Below are 19,782 nucleotides of genomic sequence, written 5' to 3'. Positions count from 1 at the left end.
TCACATCCAGGACAGTGCTCTGTTCACAGTATTTGCTCAATGACTATTAATCAAAAGACTTGGACCCTTCTAGGATTGTGCATTCTCCTTCACTGTCTTATGTGTCTTATGTCTTATTTGGCTCCTGCTGCTCCTTACTCCACCCGTCAATTATTCCCACAAGGTCACTGGTGACCATAGAGTCAACTTCAGCCTTTCCCAATGCTTACAAGACCACTCTATCACAGCTGTCCCTAATATAAGGGCCTCACAATCTAAGGAGGGATTCTGCTGATGTTGGACGGTCAAAGCCCTTCGTGGGCTTACAGCTAACTGATTTAGGGAGCGGGAACATCTACGTGAGTGGGTAAATAATTACATTAGTCAGAAAAAATGAAGAACCATATCAATCCTACATAAATGCCATAAAAGGAGTAACTGCTGAGAACTGAGGTGGTTAGGGAAAGCTAAGAGGAAACTGAACCTGAGGTAGGTCTTAAGAGAGAAGAGAAAGAAGTAAGGAAAGGCTTCTAACATCATTTTGAGTAGGACTTGAGGGATGTAATGTGGAAGAGATGAAATCAGACCTTGAGGAGATCGTTTAAATGCAAAGCTGAGGATTAAATTTTAACCTGTGCACAATAAAGAATTACTGAAGGCACTAGAGTTGAAGGGGGTGAAGCTCACACAAATCTGTGTTCTTGATAGAACACAGCAGTCGTGGGAAGCTTAGCCAGCATTACCACCCTCCCCGCTCTGATTCCGGCGTTTTCAACTTCTAATTCCATACTGCTTTTACTTCCTTTAGTAAACAGTCTCAGATTTCTCCCAGCTTAAAAACTAACACCTGGGGCGCCTGGGTGGCGCAGTCGGTTAAGCGTCCGACTTCAGCCAGGTCACGATCTCGCGGTCCGTGAGTTCGAGCCCCGCGTCAGGCTCTGGGCTGATGGCTCAGAGCCTGGAGCCTGTTTCCGATTCTGTGTGTCCCTCTCTCTCTGCCCCTCCCCCGTTCATGCTCTGTCTCTCTCTGTCCCAAAAATAAATAAAAACGTTGAAAAAAAATTTTTTTAAAAACTAACACCTACTCCACCAACAAAATAAACCAATGTTCCCTTAGCCCTCATCTCCATTTAGCTATTTCAGCTCCTTCATTCAAGCTCTTAAAAAATGGCTTTATGTTCTCTATATCTGCTTTCTTCTTACTTACTCCCTAACACACCAGAGTCTAGTTTCTGCCCTAACCACAGAAATGTCTCTGTCAAGATCACTAACGAGCTTCTAGCTGTTAATTTGAAGGCATAGTCGTTAGTCCTTATGTTACTCAATCTTGCATTTAATAGTTTCATGCCCTCTTTCCTTCCAAAAGACCTCTCTTGCTTTGGCTGTTGGGACATCTCTCATTCTTGGTTTTCATTATACCTTTCTGAGCTGTCTCAGGTGTTCTTCTTTTCCATTACATCTTTTATATATTGCTATTTCCCAGGGCTTTTTTCCTTGTTCCATTTTGAATAGTCCATTCAAGTGTGGGACAGTTTGGTAGAGATGTCCAGTGGCACTTGGATATAGAGGTCTGTGCTTGAAATAAAGATTTGGGGGCTGTCAGCATATGCGGGCAAGTGAAGACATGAGATTAGGGGAGAACAGGTAGAATAAGAACAAGCCCAGGGAAGACAGATAAAGGGCAGGTGGAGGGATGGAATCACACAAAGGAGAGGGGAAATCCGGGGAAACTGATGAGATGGAAATCAAGAGGGAAGGAGAATTTCCAGAAGCAGAGAATGCTACAGACACATTAAATAAGGTAAAGACTGGTAAGGATCTGTTGAGCTTAGAGAACTCTCACTACTGATAAAGACAGAAACTAGATTTTCATGAGCTTGAATGGGGGCAAGGGCAAGAAAGTAGAAAGAGCTGGGATAGTCTGCTTTTTCTAGAATCTTGGCTATGAAACAAGAGAGGAATTGAGTAGTAGAAAGAGAAATGCTGTGCTTAAGATGGGAGAGACTTACATTGTCAAGTTCTTTAGGCAAAGGGAAAGGTAAAAAGCTATTAATTTTATATATCACAAAGTTCATAACTAGTCAATAGAAACAGACAGGGATGCACAGAGACCCATATTAAGGAAAGCAGAGTATGTGAGATTCCAAATTTTCTTGTGTTGTGGGTTCATTTCTATTCTTTAAGTTTAATATATGTCTGGTGTTTCATTTCATTTCTTCACAGCAGTAGATCATAATTTAATTTTTTTCCTTGATGTAGGTATAAATGGAGATGCTAAAGCATATTTATGCGTACAGGGTCATTTCTAGGTGCATGCACTAAATATTAATATTCCAATCCTCTTCTGAGCTCATGAGCCAAGCAAGAAATGCATTTTTCTTGCTTAGTGATGAATTTTTTTTTCTGAAGCACAAGGCTATTTGAGCAGGCTCTCTATCCTCAGAGAAAGCAGTATTATTATTACATTTTTCCAACAAAAGAAACATATGGGAAACATGATTCGTATAGGAGCTGGGTTCTATATTCTATTTCTGGTCTATTTGGAGACATGACACACAGTCTAGCAGATCTAGATGAAACAATACTAACTGAACTTCCATATTGGTGGGCTTAGTTTGCTTTTGTGATCTTATATTCTTCCTTCTCGCAGCAGCATTTTGGGTTTTCCCCTGGGACATGACCCTTTTTTCTCTCTCTCTCTCTCTCTCTCTCTCTCTCTCTCTCTCTCTCTCTTAGTGTTTGTAGATCAGTTGAGGCTGACTTTTTCCCTGGCTCCCAAAGCAAGGCATATGATCTAAAGCAGGTAAATCAAAGTGCAGAATTGCTTTGTCCATAATGATGGGTTTAGAGTGGCTCCATGACCCTGTCCAGGCCAAGGATGGCCCTATTAAACCTGGAGTTGAATTACGGTAAAAGAGCTCTGTAACTGAGGATTTGAGTCTGGAGCTGCCAGCTGCCATTTTGTTCCCTCAAGGGAAGAGCCAATCTGAGTTTAAAGTTAGCACAAATGAGAGCATGGCCAAGAGATGGAGAAGGCCAGGTTCTTTGTGACATCAGTTGAGTTCTTGCCTCTAGGCATACCTAAAGCACTAGCACTACGTTTTTTAAATTCATGCAAGCCAATAAATAACCTTTGGAGTTGCATTTCTGTCCCCTGCAGTCGCAAGAGCTCTGACAAAAATGGTCGCTTGATGCCACATTCACACGTGTGACCTTATGCAATTCCACCCCCGCTGGGTAAGGATTATTAACTTCCTTTTATAGATAAAGGTCACAAAACTGCTAAATGACAGAGTCAGGATAAGAAAGTCTTAGGTCCTGTGCTTGATCCATTATACCATAGCTCTTTCCCACAAGGTCTCTCTTTAAGGTTTTTTAGGAAGAATTTATAGTGATTAATGCTATTGCCTTACTTCACCTTCCTGAACTATTAAGGTAATGGCGAACACTCTCTGATTTAAAACTTAATGCTGCCCTTAGTTTTAAATTTAGTTTATTTACACCTCCTGTGTCCTTTATTTCTTCTTCCTTTCCATATATGAATATTTTTTTAGACTCCATTGAAGTAATAGATCCAACAATTATTAATAGGATATTCTGTTCTTATTTAAAACATGCATTTCTCAGCCTGCCACTGCCTATTGATTTTAATCTAACATATCTTGTTTTCATACAAAGTAATGATGACTCCCAGCACCTAGCACATAGTATAGTAGACACTCAATAAGTTGACTTTGTTGAATGATTTGTTGAGTGCCCATGGCATGCACAGTTTACTGATTGGCTTCATGAATGATACTTTTGCCGTTTTGCCTGGGACTCTCTCTCCTCTATCTACCTGGCCTGATATTCATACGTTTAGTTTTTCTTTCTTGAGTCGAACAATGGGAGTGACAATGGGTACAAAAGTCTAGGCAATGTGGTTTCAGAGAAGATGGGTTCCAGATTCCTATTCTGTTACTAAGTAGCTACCTGACATTCACTAAGTTATTCACATTTTCTGAGGGCTAATTTTCTTCAAATAGGCTGTTTTGAGGATTAAAAGAAATAATATGATAAATTTATCACTTTTATTGGTGCAGTGTACACACCAGTGGGAAGGCAAGGAAGAAAGGAAGAGATTGCTTTCTTCCAGCAACAAATCAAGCCGAGTCAGTACAGCTAAGAAGCACAAAGGAAAACAGAAGGAACAGGGAAAAGTTTTTTTGTTCAGTCCTCTGGCTCTTTCTCATCCCCTTCACCTTGTTTTATTTTTCTCTGTAGCACTCAGCACCTTCTAACATACTTAATTTGCATGTATGTTATGTTAATGATCTGTTTTGCCCCACTTGAGTTTAAGCTCCATGGGGGCAGGGACTGATTGAGAGGGAACTAAAAGCCATTTGTTCAGTGGATGAAAAATTGGAGGAGTGTAGAGAAAAACAGGTGTGGGAGACTGCAAAAATGGGTGGAGAAGTAAGAATCTGGGGCATGGGTATTACGGAGAAGGAGCAGAAGGACCATACGAAGAGAATATCTTTGATAATATCCAGGATCTGGAGTAGGGAACATCTTTCCCATATTTATTTTCCAAATATGTGTGTGTGTGTGTGTGTGTGTGTTTGTGTGTGTGTGTGTGTGTTTTGCTTTCAACAAACCTTATTACAAAAGCCACATTAAATAACCTTTACAATTCAACATTCTCCTTACGTGACAATGCATTCTCAGAACAAAAGGATGGTGACGTATCACCACAATTTTCTGAAAGTTAGGACACCTCAAATCTTGTGCCTCTTCTGTTGAGCTCTGTAGTCCCTGAAAGACATTGAGCACATTGTGACACTCCTGTCATGTCATCTCATCTTGTCCTTTTTCTTTTTTCTTCTTTTTAAAATGGTAAGACCTAATAGGGTACATGCTCAGCAATTTAAGTAGCTTTTTGTTGGCAAGTAAACAAATACTTCAAGTTTATAACAGATGCACAAGTCCACTTTGGGAGAAATGCATTATAGGCTCAGGTGCATCCTAAGAGCTCTTATAATCACATTTGTTCATCTGTTCATGTGGTGTGCACCTGTACAAATTTGGCGTGGGCTTGGGTAAAGTGTAGGAGAGTCCCAGGTTCAAAGCAAACTTCCAATCTTTGTTCAGTTCTCTGAATGTTGTAGATTATTTTCCTCTCAACCCATAAAAAGGTAGGATTCTTAGCATATCTAGAAACTGCCATTGCCCTTTGGTGAAAGTATTAAATACAAATGCAAATAAATCAACCTGGATCAAAGAGCACAGACCTAATTTGTAAGCACTTTAAAGTAAGCAGGAAAAAATGGATAAAGGTTTTCAGAGTTTTGTATTTAAAAAACTCACAGATTTCACAGACCAGCGTATAATCTGAGGGAGTGAATTGTCTTATGTGTATTAGTCTCTCTTTAGAAGAATCGTATTAAGATGTTTTTACTTGCATTTGAGGCCTCCCAAAAGTTCAACACTGGATGTTTCTATGGCACATACATTAAAATAAAAATCTGGGGATGGGGACGCCTAGGTGGCTCAGTTGGTTAAGTATCATACTCTTGATTTTGGCTCAGGTCTAGATCTCAATCATGAGATGTAGCCTCGCATCAGGCTCCATGCTGACAGCACGGACCCTGTTTGTGATTCTCTCTCCCTTTCCCTCTCCCTCTGCCCTTCCCCTACTCTCTCTTCTCTCTCTTTCTCTCAAAAAAAAAAAAATCTGATAGCCACATGTATGGAAGAAGGAAAGAAAATACTGAAAACCAAAGACTGTTTCCAGGCTAAAGATTATTTCTTGACTTTTCAAAATGTTTAGCAGAAGGTTAATTAGCCCAGAAAATGCTGAAAGACTTGCGTTTTCATTCTTGTTTTTTGGCATATACATTATGCTCTTCTATTACATGTGGGATTGCAAAGTATTGTGCTTTACAGACATCAAATTGTGAACTCAAATGTATGTATGGTTGGACTTCAGTTTTGGCCTCCTCCGTAAGAATAAAGAAAGTGGGGACCCCCAGAGCATAGCTCCCTTCCCCTCATGGAAAGACAAGCGGGAATTTTCCAGTGAATGACTTGCAAGTATATCCTGAGTTGCTTCTCTTCGGTGTGTAAAGGTTTGACTCAGCAGGTTTGGGATGTTCAAACCCTGCACATTCCAGAGAAAGGTCTGGCCCTTGACTGGCTCCTGAGAGATAACCTCTAAGACTTTGGTATATCGTACTTGACAAGAGTGTCTTTGTTTACCTGTGGCCTTGAACTACACCAATATGATTTATGGAGGGGGCCTTGGACCACGTGATATCAGTTTGAGTTCTGGTGGTCCTGGAGGCTGGGTAATGAGGGTCAGCTTCATACTCCATGACTATGTGACTCCCAGTAAAACCCTAAACTCTAAAGCTTGGTGAACTTCCCCGGTTGGCAATACCCTATGTGTTGTCACATATTGGCTCTGGGAGAATTCGCTGCTGTCTGTGTAACTCCACTGGGAGAGGACAACTAGAAGTTTGTGTTTGGTCTCTCTTGATTTTAATCTGTATCCTTTCACTGTGGTTAACCATACAGTGGGTATAACAGTTTTTCTGAGTTCTGTGAGTCCTTCTAGTGAATCGTTGAAGCTGAGGGTGGCTCTGGGATGCTTGACAACATCCTCCTTCCAGTGAGAAGTGCTGTCCTTATACTCACCATTGTGGCGTGTGTACCTAATGACTATAAACAGCAGGCACCTACTCACAGACTATTTGGCAACCAGACTTGGACTATTTTGCTCTGCTCAAAAGGCTATTCTCATGATCACCCCTTTAAAAGGGAGAACAACAGAAGCCTACCATCCTCTTTTTTTAGAGCACGGCCTCACAGCAAATGTAATTGAGTTATAGACCTAGCAAGCCTTTCCGAGAGATGCTGGAAGACTGGGAGAGAATCACTGACTTTTATTCTTACACAGTCTCTCCCTGTGGTCCTACTCGCAGCCTCTCGAAGATGGCAGCTTTCAAAAAGTCATTAATCTGCCACAAGGAGGAGAAGCGCATGTCTCTCTTTGTGACCTATGTATCATGTTTTCGTAGGGAGGTGCCAATCATTATCAGATTCATTAAAATCATCCTCAAAATAAATGTTGATTTTCTTCACCATTGTCTCCACAAACTTGCATTACATTTAGACTCTAATGCCAAGGAATTTAATATATCTGTCCTCTGTCTTTTGGAGATGGAGGACAGATATATTAAAAACAAATAGCAGGACTGACAAAGCTGCACAGGTGACACTACACATAGCCACCAGTGAGAGCCACACTCCCTACCATAGGTGGATGCCAACCCAGTTCTGAAGTATGATAGGCTGGCAGGATAGCAAGGTAGAGTCATCTCACTGTAGGGAGAGAGAAACTCAGAGAGGAAAGGCGCAAGTCTAGAAAGGATGTAAAGGCCAAGGTCTAATGAGTTTGATCTTCATGTGTAGGTTCAGGGGCTTTCAGTGGCCTTGGGATTCTGCCTTCAACTCAACTCTTCATCCCAATAGCAAATGCTTGCCGGTCGTACAGCACATAATAGGCCATTTCCCTTGCCATCTCTTCTGCATTGTTTTCTCTTTCTTGTCCTCTGCTCCCCTAAACCCACCTCAGATTCAGTCCTGTCCAGGAGTGTGTTTGGCCTGACTAAATGTGGTTATTCCAAAGACTCCTCAGTAATTCTGTGCTCTCTTCACTCCAGAGTTAACCTCAATTTTTTTTTGTAATAGATATGCTTATAAAGGTGGTCTGTGGAGTCAGTTTTGGTATAATGGCTCTCTGCTTTTCTATACACTTTCAACATAAAATCATACATATGTTTCTCTGGAATACTTTTTAGCATCCAAATCCAATCTAATCACATTTACAAACTCAGTAACCTTTTTGAAATCATATTTAAAAGTTATTTGAGTCAAGTTTTTCCTGATGAAATAATAATGCAAAAATAAGTCTTAATATAAATGCAAAACAGCTGAAGTTATTTTTAAAATTACAGTAACTTAAAGGCTTAAAGAAAAAAAAATACAGCAGTCGCTTATCTGAACAGAGCTCATTGATATTAAAAAAATCCCAAATGGTTTCTGAAACCTGTAGGTGAAATGCATGTCCCTCTGAATGCACAGATCTTTTTTATTTCCCCTAGAATTTTGTAGGCATGACTGGTTTTTAAAAATGAACAGGTGATGTAGGCTGAGGGAAGAGGCTGCATTAAAGCAAAGCAAAGGATTCAGAACATATCAGTAAATGAACAATTGGTAACCCCCTGTGTCGCCATTTTCTTCTCTGCTTTATCCTCATATTTTTACACAGTTAATAAGGGGAAGAGCTGGGACCCCAGCAGTTCTAGCTCCATATTCATGGCTCTTTCCAATTTACCACAACTGCCCTAAGCAGTGTTCATTAATCTTTGGAAATTTTCTTCTTTATGTGGCAGATTGCTAGATCTCACTATTATAGCAGATACCTCTAAACCAACGTGCCAAAACCAGAACCTGTCCTGTCTCTTTGCACCTAAGCCTGTTCCGTTTCATGACCTGTACTATCATTGTCATCAACTCAGGTTCTCAACATACTGTAGCTCATATTTGATTCTTCTCTCTTCCCACTCTGACATCCATTCATTCTTATAGATTCTGCTCTCATGATGCCTCTGAATCCCTCCCCCTCTTGCCTTCCCTGCTGCTGCCACCCTAGCTCGAGTCCTTATTATTATTATTATTATTATTATTATTATTATCAATTAATTGTACAACTGCAATAGCTCCTAACTGGTCTCCTAGATCCTGGTTCTGTTCTTTCTTCCAGTCTCTCCTTTATGGTGGAGAGACTGTGCTTCTGTTCTTACTCCTGGAATCTCTTTCCCTGTCCATAATTTGTTAAATTCTATTCATCATATGAAAACCATCGCACATACTCTTTCTTCTTTCTCCACTATGGTAGGGTGATTGCATCAATGACCCAAATTAAATGGCATCCCTGTGTCTATGTCCTTTGTTCTGTTAGTTAATGGTTTCTTCCCAAACCGATACTGGGCTTGTTCATTGTGACTTGCTTTTGCAAATGGGAAAGTAGCAAACTTGATTCAAGCAAAGGTTTACATATAGCATGGGGCAATTTCTGCTTTCTTTACCCCTTGATCCTCTGAATTTTTTCCTGAGGACACATCCACAGAATCCTACTGGAAAAGGAGACTAGTGTGGAATAGAACAAAGTCAGCCCAGGTTGATGCAACCAAGGCTATCCTGGACTAAACATCCAACATCTGACCACAGATATGTAATTGAGCCCAGCTAAGATCAGCAGAATCATTCAGCTGACCCTTAGACATATGAGCAATTATCAATTGTTGGTGTATTGGGTATAAGTTTGGGGGTGCTTTGTTATGTAGCAGTAGCTAGTTAATACATCCAGTATGTTTTCTTCTGAAATACTTCCATATTGTATGTATTGATATTTTAGCACTTATTATGTCTGACTTCTGTCGGATTGGGTCCTTTATGTCAGGGGCCACATTTTTAAAAACTGCAGCATCTAGCACATAACCTAGCACACAGTGGGTACTCAATAAGTATTTATTTATTTTATATAATTTTACAGTAACTCATCCCTCCCCAATCTTTTACAAAACAACTGAGTCAAAATGTTTTTTTTTTTTTGCCATCCTTTCAGATTTAGCAAGAATATCTGTTTCAGTCAAGTCCTTGCTTAAGCTGTGAAAGAAAAGGCTTACTCTATAAGTGCTTGAAAATTAGTGTTTGTTTTTAAGTTTCTTTCTTTTAAGCCTGACATTTGGATAAGCCTCTTGTTTAAGAGGAGAAGCAGTCCGTCAGTTAGCTCCAGTTCATGTCTTGTGACTTCCAAGGTGGGGGACATGTGTTGGATCTTGGATTTGGGGAGGATGCTTCCAGAGTAGGGAAAGTATAGGGCTTTGGAGAAAAGAAGGGGAATGGGAGCCCGTGAGGAACATCTACACAGTCTTCCTTTCCCCGTCACCGTAAACAATGGTAAAGTATGCATGGACTTTTAATTCAGCCATCTTTTCCCTTTTGGCAAACTTGAATCAAATTTCATAGAGAATACTCTACAAGAAACACTGGTGGTTGTTTCCATGCAGAGAGGTGAAAATGACTAAAGACTTTTGAATTTTTTTCAGCATGTTTGTGCATATTTCTGATAGTCTATGAATCTTCTGTAAAGATGTTAGTATTTTTTTTTAGTTTATCTATCTACTTATTTAGAGTGCTCGTGTGAGTGGGGGAGAGGCAAGAGAGATAGATAGAGAGAGGAATAAGAATCCCAAGCAGGCTCCACACTGTCAGCTCAGAGCCAGATGCAAGGCTCGATCTCAGGAACCGTGAGATCATGACCTAAGCTGAAATCAAGACTTGGACAGTTATCTGATTCAGTCATCTAGGTGCCCCTATAAAGAGACTTCAGATAACACAGTGAATTTGTCTTTCCTATTTAAAATTCAAGCTACAGGGGGGCCTGGGTGGCTCAGTTGGTTAGGCATCCAACTTCAGCTCAGGTCATGATGTCATGGCTTGTGAGTTCGAGCCTGCATCGGGCTCTGTGCTGTTAGCTCGGAGCCTGAAGCCTGCTTAGGATTCTGTGTTCCCCTCTCTCCCTGATCCTCCCTAGTCATGCTCTGTCTCTGTCTCTGTCTCTCTCTCTCTCAAAAATAAATAAACATTAAAGAAGAATAAAAAAATAAGTAAAATATAAGCTACAAAATATTTAAATTATGCTTGTACGTTAAGTACCAGTTATTGATTTCACAACCAATGGCAAGTATGTCGTATATATATGACATATATATGCTATATATATGTCTACTCATATTCAGTTGACCTTTGAACAACATGGGTTTGAACTATGCAGATCCACTTGTATGTAGATTTTTTTTGGCAAATACAGTATAGTACTATAAATGTATTTTCCTTAAGATTTTCTTTTCTCTAGCTTCCTTTATTGTAAGAATACAGTATATAACACATGAAACATACAAATATGTGTTAATCTACTGTTTATGTTATCTGTAAGGCTTCCGATCAACAGTAGGCTATTAGTAATTAAACTTTGAGGGAGTCAAAAGTTATATGTGGATTTTCAACTGCACAAGGAGTCAATACCCCTAATCTCTACATTGTTCATGGGTCAACTATATACCCTAAATTATTTTTGGGTCCATTCTCTCAATCTCTATACCTTCCCCCAAGCCCATAGCCTGCCTGGTAGAGCATTGTATGCATAGTAGACATTTAGAAAATTTACCATTTCTTAGCCAACCCTACCCTCTGCTCCTTTGAGCTTTCTGAAACATTAGACATTCCTATCTCCAATCTCCTTGGTACTAGAATTGGCACATTTGCTATACATCAACACTTGGACAAAGACTAATGGCATCATCTAGGGAAGAACAAGTAGCAGATTCGTGAACTTCATTTCTTTTCAGCCTTTTATGCCAAGGCTAATTGCTTGTTTAAGTAAATGCATCTGACTTGAATAGCAATTGAAGATGTTTGGGGTAGTTTGAGTATTGAATTTCACATGCAGTGACCAAGGCTAAGAAAATACAGGTTAATGTCCTGAAAACTTTTAATCAATACAGAGGCTTTTCCTTACAGAAAGAAATTGGCCTTGGCAATAGACAAAATCAAGGGTCAGAAATTGAAATGCCCATAGAGGTCAGACAGGTGACAGAAATCAGTCAAGTAGGTGGGGATTGTGGTGAATTGGCCAGCCGCTCCTTACTTTGACTATCGTCATGGGGGGAAGGCAGGCCCAGGATGGCCAGATCACCCAATTTTTAAAGCCAATCTGAAAATTCAAGTTTTATTTAAATGTGATATTTGAGTTTTAATTATTGACAGCTAATTCAAGAATATGGATTGCTCTCAAGGCTATCATTTTGTTTCCTCTAAGCTAAACAGAGACGATTTATGGATTTTCCAATTGTTCTATCCTCACTACAGGAATTAACCATTATTCCATTCTGACCTGTGACAGCTGCATCACAGGGTGTGATGGGAAATTACCTAGGGGACACCTGGGGCTGAGTTCTGAGTGAGCATCATCTATTGAGCAGAAAATCTGTTTGTATGAGTGTCTCTGAATATATTTGTTTCCTGTTAAAGTAGTGCTTCCTGTAAACATGCTGCATCTTGTGTTGGAAATAGCTGGGAAAACTCCTCCTTTAGTGAGTGAGGGGCTAATTATTTAGTGACCTATCCTCGGCCTCAGTTGAGACACTCCTCACATGGTTGGGTATGGTCCTGGTAAAACAATGACACAGATCAGAGGTTTCATAGGACCTTGGGGAGCTATAGCATGGGACAGCTAGGAGAATTCACATCTTACCCCAAAGAAAATCCCTACTCATAGGGATTTTGGTAAATTGCATCTACAGGTTATTACATTCAAGGTGAGCTTTGAGGTATAAATTTGTAGGATGTTGTTCTCTACCTTCACACTGATAACAATTGATCAACTGATAAACAACCATGCCCCTATGTCCCCAGAATGCTCCTTTGTTACTGTGGACACCTTGTTTCTTTCCCTGGATTCCTCAGACCTCCTGCAAGATCCAGGCACTACAGTGTTAACGCATTTCCCTGTACAGCAAAGGGCAGGCTCTGTTCTCTTTGCTAGTGCCCAAGCCATACCAGCTTAAAATATCTAACTGTTATCTTGGAACACTTGAACTAGAATGCCAGGACTCCATAAAAAGCAACATAGTTCAGATATTAGAATGTTTTATTCTTACTGCTTTCCTTCTGGTAGCCATGGGCTAGCAGGAAGCCTGAGATGAGTGGGAACAAGCAGCTCAAGGAACAGAACACATATTTCACTAAAAGCCAGAGGTCCTTTGTTCCAGTCCCAATATGTAGTAGATGCCCTGAAGCATAAATTCGTGAGTTTCATCTTGCATTTTTCTATTACTGGAAAATTTCAACTGGCTAATTTTAAAACATAGATTTCTGCGCCCGCCCCCCCCCCCCAAATATGCAGGCTCCGCACACATACTCTGTGGTAGCTGCGAAACAGTTGGAGAATTCCCCGTGTTCAGTGACCTCAAACTCACACTTCAAGCTGTGCTGTGGTTTCTTGCTAGTACAATAAAACATACATGAGTTGTGACTGGCTGCAGAGTCAGGAGCGGGTGTTTCAGTGTTAAATAATCTGGCTCCATTAATTTTGGCGGTTGCTGTCCATGTTTCTATTTTTGTCCCCAGTTAGAACTGTCAAGAAAGGAGTCCACCAGACTTCCGCAAGTGCTTTTGTAAAAATGTCATTTGCCAAATCAAATGTCCGAGGCAGTGATCACACTTTCACAGTTACACACGCCCATCACGTGCTTTTCCATAAATGACTACCCGAGAGCCTGGGCAGAGAGCAGAGATGAGGGGCGCGGAGTGAGAGAGACAGTAATGAGGAGACAGAGCCTGGCTTTCACAAACAAGCCTTTCCCCTAATTGCTCCCTCCTGTTGCAGCCACCACGGCAGCAGCAGCAGCCTCTGACCTCAGCTGCTGTGGTCTCCCCGGGCGATGAGAAACCCTGCAAGAGCAGAGAGAGGAGCAGGGCCAACACAGGCATGCAGAACATCCCTCATCTGATAACCAATCAAAATCACATGTTGTAGTTTCGAGATTGTCAGGGGTTGAATTGTGCCCCCACCATATTCGTGTTGGAATCCTAACCCTGGTACCTGAGAATGTGACCTTATTAGGAATTAGGGCATTGCAGGTGTAATTAGTTAAGAGGAGGTCAAACTGGAGTAGGTGGGCCTTTGATCCAAATGACTGGCGTCCTTATAAAAAGAGGAGATTTGGACACAGACACACAGAGGCGGCGTGTCATGTGATGATGGTGGTTGAGACTGGAGGCATGCATCAGTAAGTCAAAGAACACCAAGGGTTGCAGGAAACCACCAGAATTTAAGGAAAGACAAGGAAGGGTTCTCCTCTACAAGTTTGAGAGGGAATGTGGCCCTGAAGACACTGTGATTTCAGACTTGTAGCCTCTGGAACTGTGACATAATAGATTTCTGCTGCTTGAAGCCACCCACTTTGTTTTGGACACCATTGGATACTAATACAGAGACCATGCCTCAATTTTTGCGTCAGGAGGCAAAGTTTTGAATTTAAGCGTCTGTTCTACTTAGAGTGCTCCAAATATCTGAATTCAGGGGAATAACGTCTGTTGATATTATCAACTGTGATGTTGATATTTTCCTACCTGTAGAACTCCCATCAGAGGGGCATGAAAGCTCAGAGATTGAGAACGTGAGCCATGGGGTCATTCATGGGCTTGATCACTTAGGGGCTGTGTGATCCTGAGAATGTTACTCAATCTCTTTACTTTTTAGGTTCATCATCTGTAAAATGAGATACTAATAGTGTCTTCCTCACCTGATGTTTCATAAGGATTTAGTGAGGTAAAGCAGTAATCCATGTTCACTCGGCAACTATTTATTGACTCATGGTATGTGCTGCATTTACAGTTAAGGAGGGAAAATAAACAAGAGCAAAGACAAATGAGATAATTACAAATTCTGACAGACTTGGGAAGAGATCAACAGGGTCTTGAAAGAAAGTGTAAATGGTGGTGGGGAGGGGACACACTTTATTTTTTATTTTTTAAAGTTTACTTATTTTGAAAGAGAGAGAGAGAGAGAGAGAGAGAGAGAATATGAGTGGGGGAGGGGCAGAGAGAGAAGGAGAGAGAGAACCCCAAGCAGACTCCAAGCTGTCAGCACAGAGCTCGATGTGGGCCTCGATCTCATGAACCATGAGTTCATGACCTGAGCCAAAAACAAGAGAAAGATGATTAACTGACTGAGGCATTCAGGTGCCTCTGGACCCACTTTGGATAAGAAATCCAAGGACTACTTCTGGGAGAAGGTCAGATTTCAGCCAACACCAAAAGGATGAATAGTGTTAGTAGAGTGGAAAGTTGGGGAAAGAAATCAGTGGCAGAGGGAGCAGCTTGTACAAAGGCCCTGAGGCAGAAAGAGCATGGCATGTTCAAAATGTCTCTTTAGGTAAGGGGTAGATGGCTACAGTGGTTTTCTATTGCTATCGTAACAAATCACCACAAATTTAGGAGCCTAAAACAGCATCCGTTTATTATCTCACAGCTTCTGTGGGTCAGAAGTCTGGGCATAGCTGAATTCTCTGCCTAGAGTCTGTCAAGGTTGAAATCGAAATGGCGGTCAAGCTAGTTCTCATCTGAGGCTCAGGGTCCTCACTGGTGCTTGGAACTTCTTTTTCACACTATCCATGTGGCTCTTTATATTTTTAAGCTGGCAACAGCAGATGAAGTCCTTCTCAGATTTTCAATCTGACTGCCTTGCTGGCCTTTGCTTTAAGGGCTCATGTGATTTTTATTGGACCCACCTGGGTAATCCATGATACTCTCCCCATTTTAAAGTCAATTGATTAGCCCCTTAAACCTATTCATTGGGACATATTCACAGGTGTGACAGATTCACAGTCTTGGGGATTTGGGTGTGGGGTCTTCTCTCCCCCTGTAATTCTGCCTACCACATCATATGACTTGGAGAGGAATCTGATGATGTAGGGCCTTATGGATCATTGTGAAGGTTTTGAAATTTAATAGCAATAATTGTAATTACTATCATGTAGTTACTATGTATACCATCTATTTATTAGATTCCAAACATTACAAAATATAATCTTATTGGATCCTCCTAATAGCCTTTTGAGAAAAGTACCACTATACTCCATTTACAGATGAGGAAATCGAGGCTCAAGTGATCTACCCAAGATTTCACATTTCCTGGTGACTCCCTATTTAAGCTCAGGTATGTCAGTTTCCAAATTCCATCAGCATTTTTTAAATGTTTATTTATTGAGAGAGAGAGAGAGAGAGAGAGAGAGAGAGAGAGAGAGAGAGAGAGATTATGCAAGAAGCCAGGGGGTGGGGGCAGAGAGAGAGGGAGAGAGAAAATCACAAGCAGCTGTCAGTGCTCAGCCTGATATGGGGCTTGATCTCATGAACCTGTGAGACATGATCTGAGCTGAAAATCAAGAGTCTGACACTAACCCACAGAGCCACCCAGGCGCCCCCAAATTCCATTAGCATTTTTATTTTAAATCCCCCTTACTTAGACGTGCATTTAAGATATATTTTTAGAGGTTTCAATAGGGACTTTTCTCTTCTTATGGGTGAAAGCATAATTGATCTAACTAGATGTTTTTCTTTTTGAGTCTCTTAACCATGCCTAGGGGAAGGCTGGTGATTCCAACCACCAGGTTGTAGCCCAGGACTACAGCAGATCTGACGTCTTATACATTAAAGAGTTTTAAAGAATTTCTGGAGCTCCATGAAGCAAAGCTTATTTAATTTTTGATATACTTTTCTCAAAATTCAGTTTGTGGGCTTTTCATTTTCATGGGCTCAGTATGAGTTTGAATACTATCACCTGCTTTGCCTTTGGAAATACCTTGATTTTTGTTGAGGGCATTGAACTTTGAAATTTTTCAAAGCAGAAGGACACATATGCCAGTAAGGCAGTGCTTAATAATGGGGCCATAGCATCCACATTCTAATCTTCTTCAAGTATCTCATTAATTATCTGTATTTTGATGACAGTTAGAAACCTGGCCATTTCCACAAATTGTTTCATAATAGCTAGGCAGAATCTTGTAGTCCTGGGGATTGTAGAGGAACACATTTTTACACGAGGCTAGAGAATATGCCTTGCTCTTATCCCATGGGCCTCCTTGTTCACCTCTTGGTCCATCCTGCCAAGGATAAAGTTCTAGAGATCTGACTCCATGCTGGGGACAAGAGGTGATTAGTCACATATTAGTTCCTGTTCCCCATCAGGCACCTACATATACAATGGCCCCTTGTGTTTAAGGGTCTGATAGACAGGAAATATCGAGGACTATTAATTGTCGAGTCACCTCTAGGGGGTAGTCAAACCTTTTCCAAGGACCTGGGTGGGGGGCGGGGAGGCGGTGAGGAGATGGACTCTGTTCTTCTCTAGGAAAGCGGGTGGAAATGTTGCAGGAGAGGAGGGAGTTGGGGAAGGTATGTCCCACTGATTGGAGCTGTGTCCTGGGAGATTGCCCAGCAGGCATATTTTGCAAAAATGGTCCAGTGCCAGTTCCCAGGTGTCTGCTGACTGGGGGCAATTCATCATTAGTTAATATTTCAGTGCCCATTGAATGCTGCTTCCCTGTGCCCCCTGTAGCTCCAGAAATGCTTGCTTGAGGAAATGCTGCTAGAACCCAGGACTCCAGGAGAGAATAAGAAACACACGTGCATTCCCGTTGCCAAAAACCATTGCTTTGCAGCTGCAGTACAAAAACAGGTATCAACACATTTAAGCCATGCAGGAGGGGGAAAGAATTCCACCCAGAAGGAAACTTTGTTTGCCAAGTTTCTTGCCAGTTTTTCCGATACAGGGGGTAGGAAGCATTCCCAGAAAGAGAATGGCAAATGAAGTTACGACAAACTTAAAAAAGGCAATTCACTTAAAAAAGGCAATTCGCAAGGGAACAAGATCTTCAACAAACGAAAAAGTGTAAATGGTAATATTCCAGCAAATTAGCTCCTAGAGAAGCCCTTAGGCAGAACTGTAAGCCATTATAATTAAGGATTTGGAAAATATCAGTATTTAATTAGAGCCTCTTTTCTTGGTGAAATGCTGTTGCGTTGCTGTAACTTCAGGTGTAAACAACTGAACATACCCATTTCTAAAACGTGTTTTGTTGCAAGCCTAGAATCAGTGCTAATGTTAATTTGCTTATCTTGCGTCTTCCTCGCCTGTTTTTTTGTTTTATTTGTTTGTTTCTGATCAGAGCTGAATTTTAAGAGCATTTTTATCTTTAGTTCCCAAATACAGCCATCTCCAGTTCCCAGGCTGTTCTAGGTATTTATTCACAAACACTGGGGATCATCCCATAAACATACCAACTCCTCTGTAATCTAATAAACACGGTTCCTCCAATATTTAATGCATATTTGTGGCAGTTGTTTCAGACAAGGAGTTTTCAAATCCATTCCCAACCTAATCAAGTATCTTGACAATAGCAAAATGTTTCAGCTTTATCCCTTAACAGCAGCAAACATTATAGAAATTGGTTTGTGCCGCATGAAATGCTGATTAAAACACACACACACACACACACACACACACACACACACACGGAATACCTGGTGCCTGACTCACATCAGTCTTAGCCCCCACTTTTTGCACCTGCAATATTCCTGACAACAGATAAACCTTTATTCCTTTGCCTATATAGGGACGCGTGTAACTCAAAATGTTTTCCTGCCGTGATGGAGAAGATGAGGCATTATCAAGACTAACACTACAATTTAACGCTTCAGAGGAGCAGTGTATATCATTACTCCCTCTGTAGCCAAGCACACTAATTAATATTTATTGCACCTGTCAAGCCAGTAGCCACGGCCAATCCATTCCTGTGGCAGTTCAATGGGAGACTGGACACCATATTTCTCCTTGGCAGACACGTTTGGGTCATCAGCAAAGACAGAAGCCCCTTTCCCCAGTGAGACATCGTAAACGCTCTCTTTGCTCTTGCAAAATTAAACCATTAATTCTTTTCGCGTTAATTTTTATCCTTGTTGAGAATTGCTGTAAAAAGCAAGTGGGGGGAGGGTGGAGAAAGGATGAGAAACCACTGCATGTTCAGGATCAGCTGTCTAACATATTTATTAGAAGAAGGGCTTTTGGAACCCATGACCTTTGCTTTGTATCAGACATCCCTTAAAGGTTACAGACATGTGGGGGGAGACATGGTTATAAATCCTCATGAAGTTTAATCAAAAGTGGCAGACCACCCAGCAGTAAACATGTTATTAAAACTCTTTGACTTAAGACTTTGTTCAGCATTGCCAACAGACCCCCATCATCAACAGGTAGCTGGCAGTGGAATTAATTAAGCGAAGGTAAAATAATAGATGAATTCTCATGTTGCACCTACAGCAAGGCATTTGGCACCGAGAGCGGAGAAGTTTCTATCAAGGCTGTGAATCATTCTATAGTGCATCTGAGTAAACCCAGCACGGCTGTGGAACGAAGTTTACTCAAAAATTTAATTAGGAGAACATGTAAACCGTACTGGAGAAAAGTAGGGCACCAAATGCTGCTTTATTTTACTTTCCTTTTTTGCTAATTCTGTCAGGAGCACCTGTGTCATTAGAACCACGTGACCCAAACTGCCAAGCTTTTGATTAACAGGAGGAATACTGTGAACTGATCACTGAAGATTATCAAGGCCATTATACTTTCCCTTTGAAATAATTGCTCTTCCCTTGAGGATGACAACATTAATGCTGATGATAACGAAGCAACAATAGCAATAATAATAAAAGAGCCAGCAGCTTCTGAGCTGGTATGATGCCCCAGGTACTAAGTGCTTTACATACATTATCTCATTTAATTCTTACAAGCCGTGGAGGGAGGAATTATTAGGTCCATGAAACAGATGAGTAATTGAGCTATAGAGAAGGCTTGTAACCCCTGGCACCCACGTATAGTCTGTTATACTCCAGAGCTGTCCTCTAGGATGGAGGCTTCTTTGGAGGGCAGTGGGGGTACCGGGAGAAGAACCCATTTACATAAGAGAGCAGCATCTCTGTAACCTCTCTACTGCTGTCCTGTGGCTCCTGCTTGGGTCGGTGTTTTCCACCAGCAGTGTTATCCATGTCCTGACCTCTGGAGTTAGACTTTCCACACCGGGCTGGCCGGTTAACTCATGCCTCAGCCTCAAGTTCCTTATTATAAGTTGGGGATATTTA

General features: G+C 41.2%; 1 long non-coding RNA gene across 1 annotated transcript; it reads left to right on the top strand.

The window, feature by feature from the left end:
- The first annotated feature begins 11,029 nt into the window (after positions 1–11,029).
- On the top strand, positions 11,030–18,594 carry LOC123386698. The gene is made up of 4 exons (XR_006601000.1): positions 11,030–14,419; positions 15,738–15,808; positions 17,207–17,326; positions 18,264–18,594. It is a non-coding gene; the product is annotated as an uncharacterized LOC123386698 (long non-coding RNA).
- Positions 18,595–19,782: the final 1,188 nt, after the last annotated feature.

Source organism: Felis catus, chromosome B4 (assembly GCF_018350175.1).
Source record: "Felis catus isolate Fca126 chromosome B4, F.catus_Fca126_mat1.0, whole genome shotgun sequence".
Lineage (NCBI taxonomy): Eukaryota > Metazoa > Chordata > Mammalia > Carnivora > Felidae > Felis > Felis catus.
Note: the sequence above shows the minus strand (reverse complement) of the source record. Positions and strands in the feature narration are given on the sequence as shown.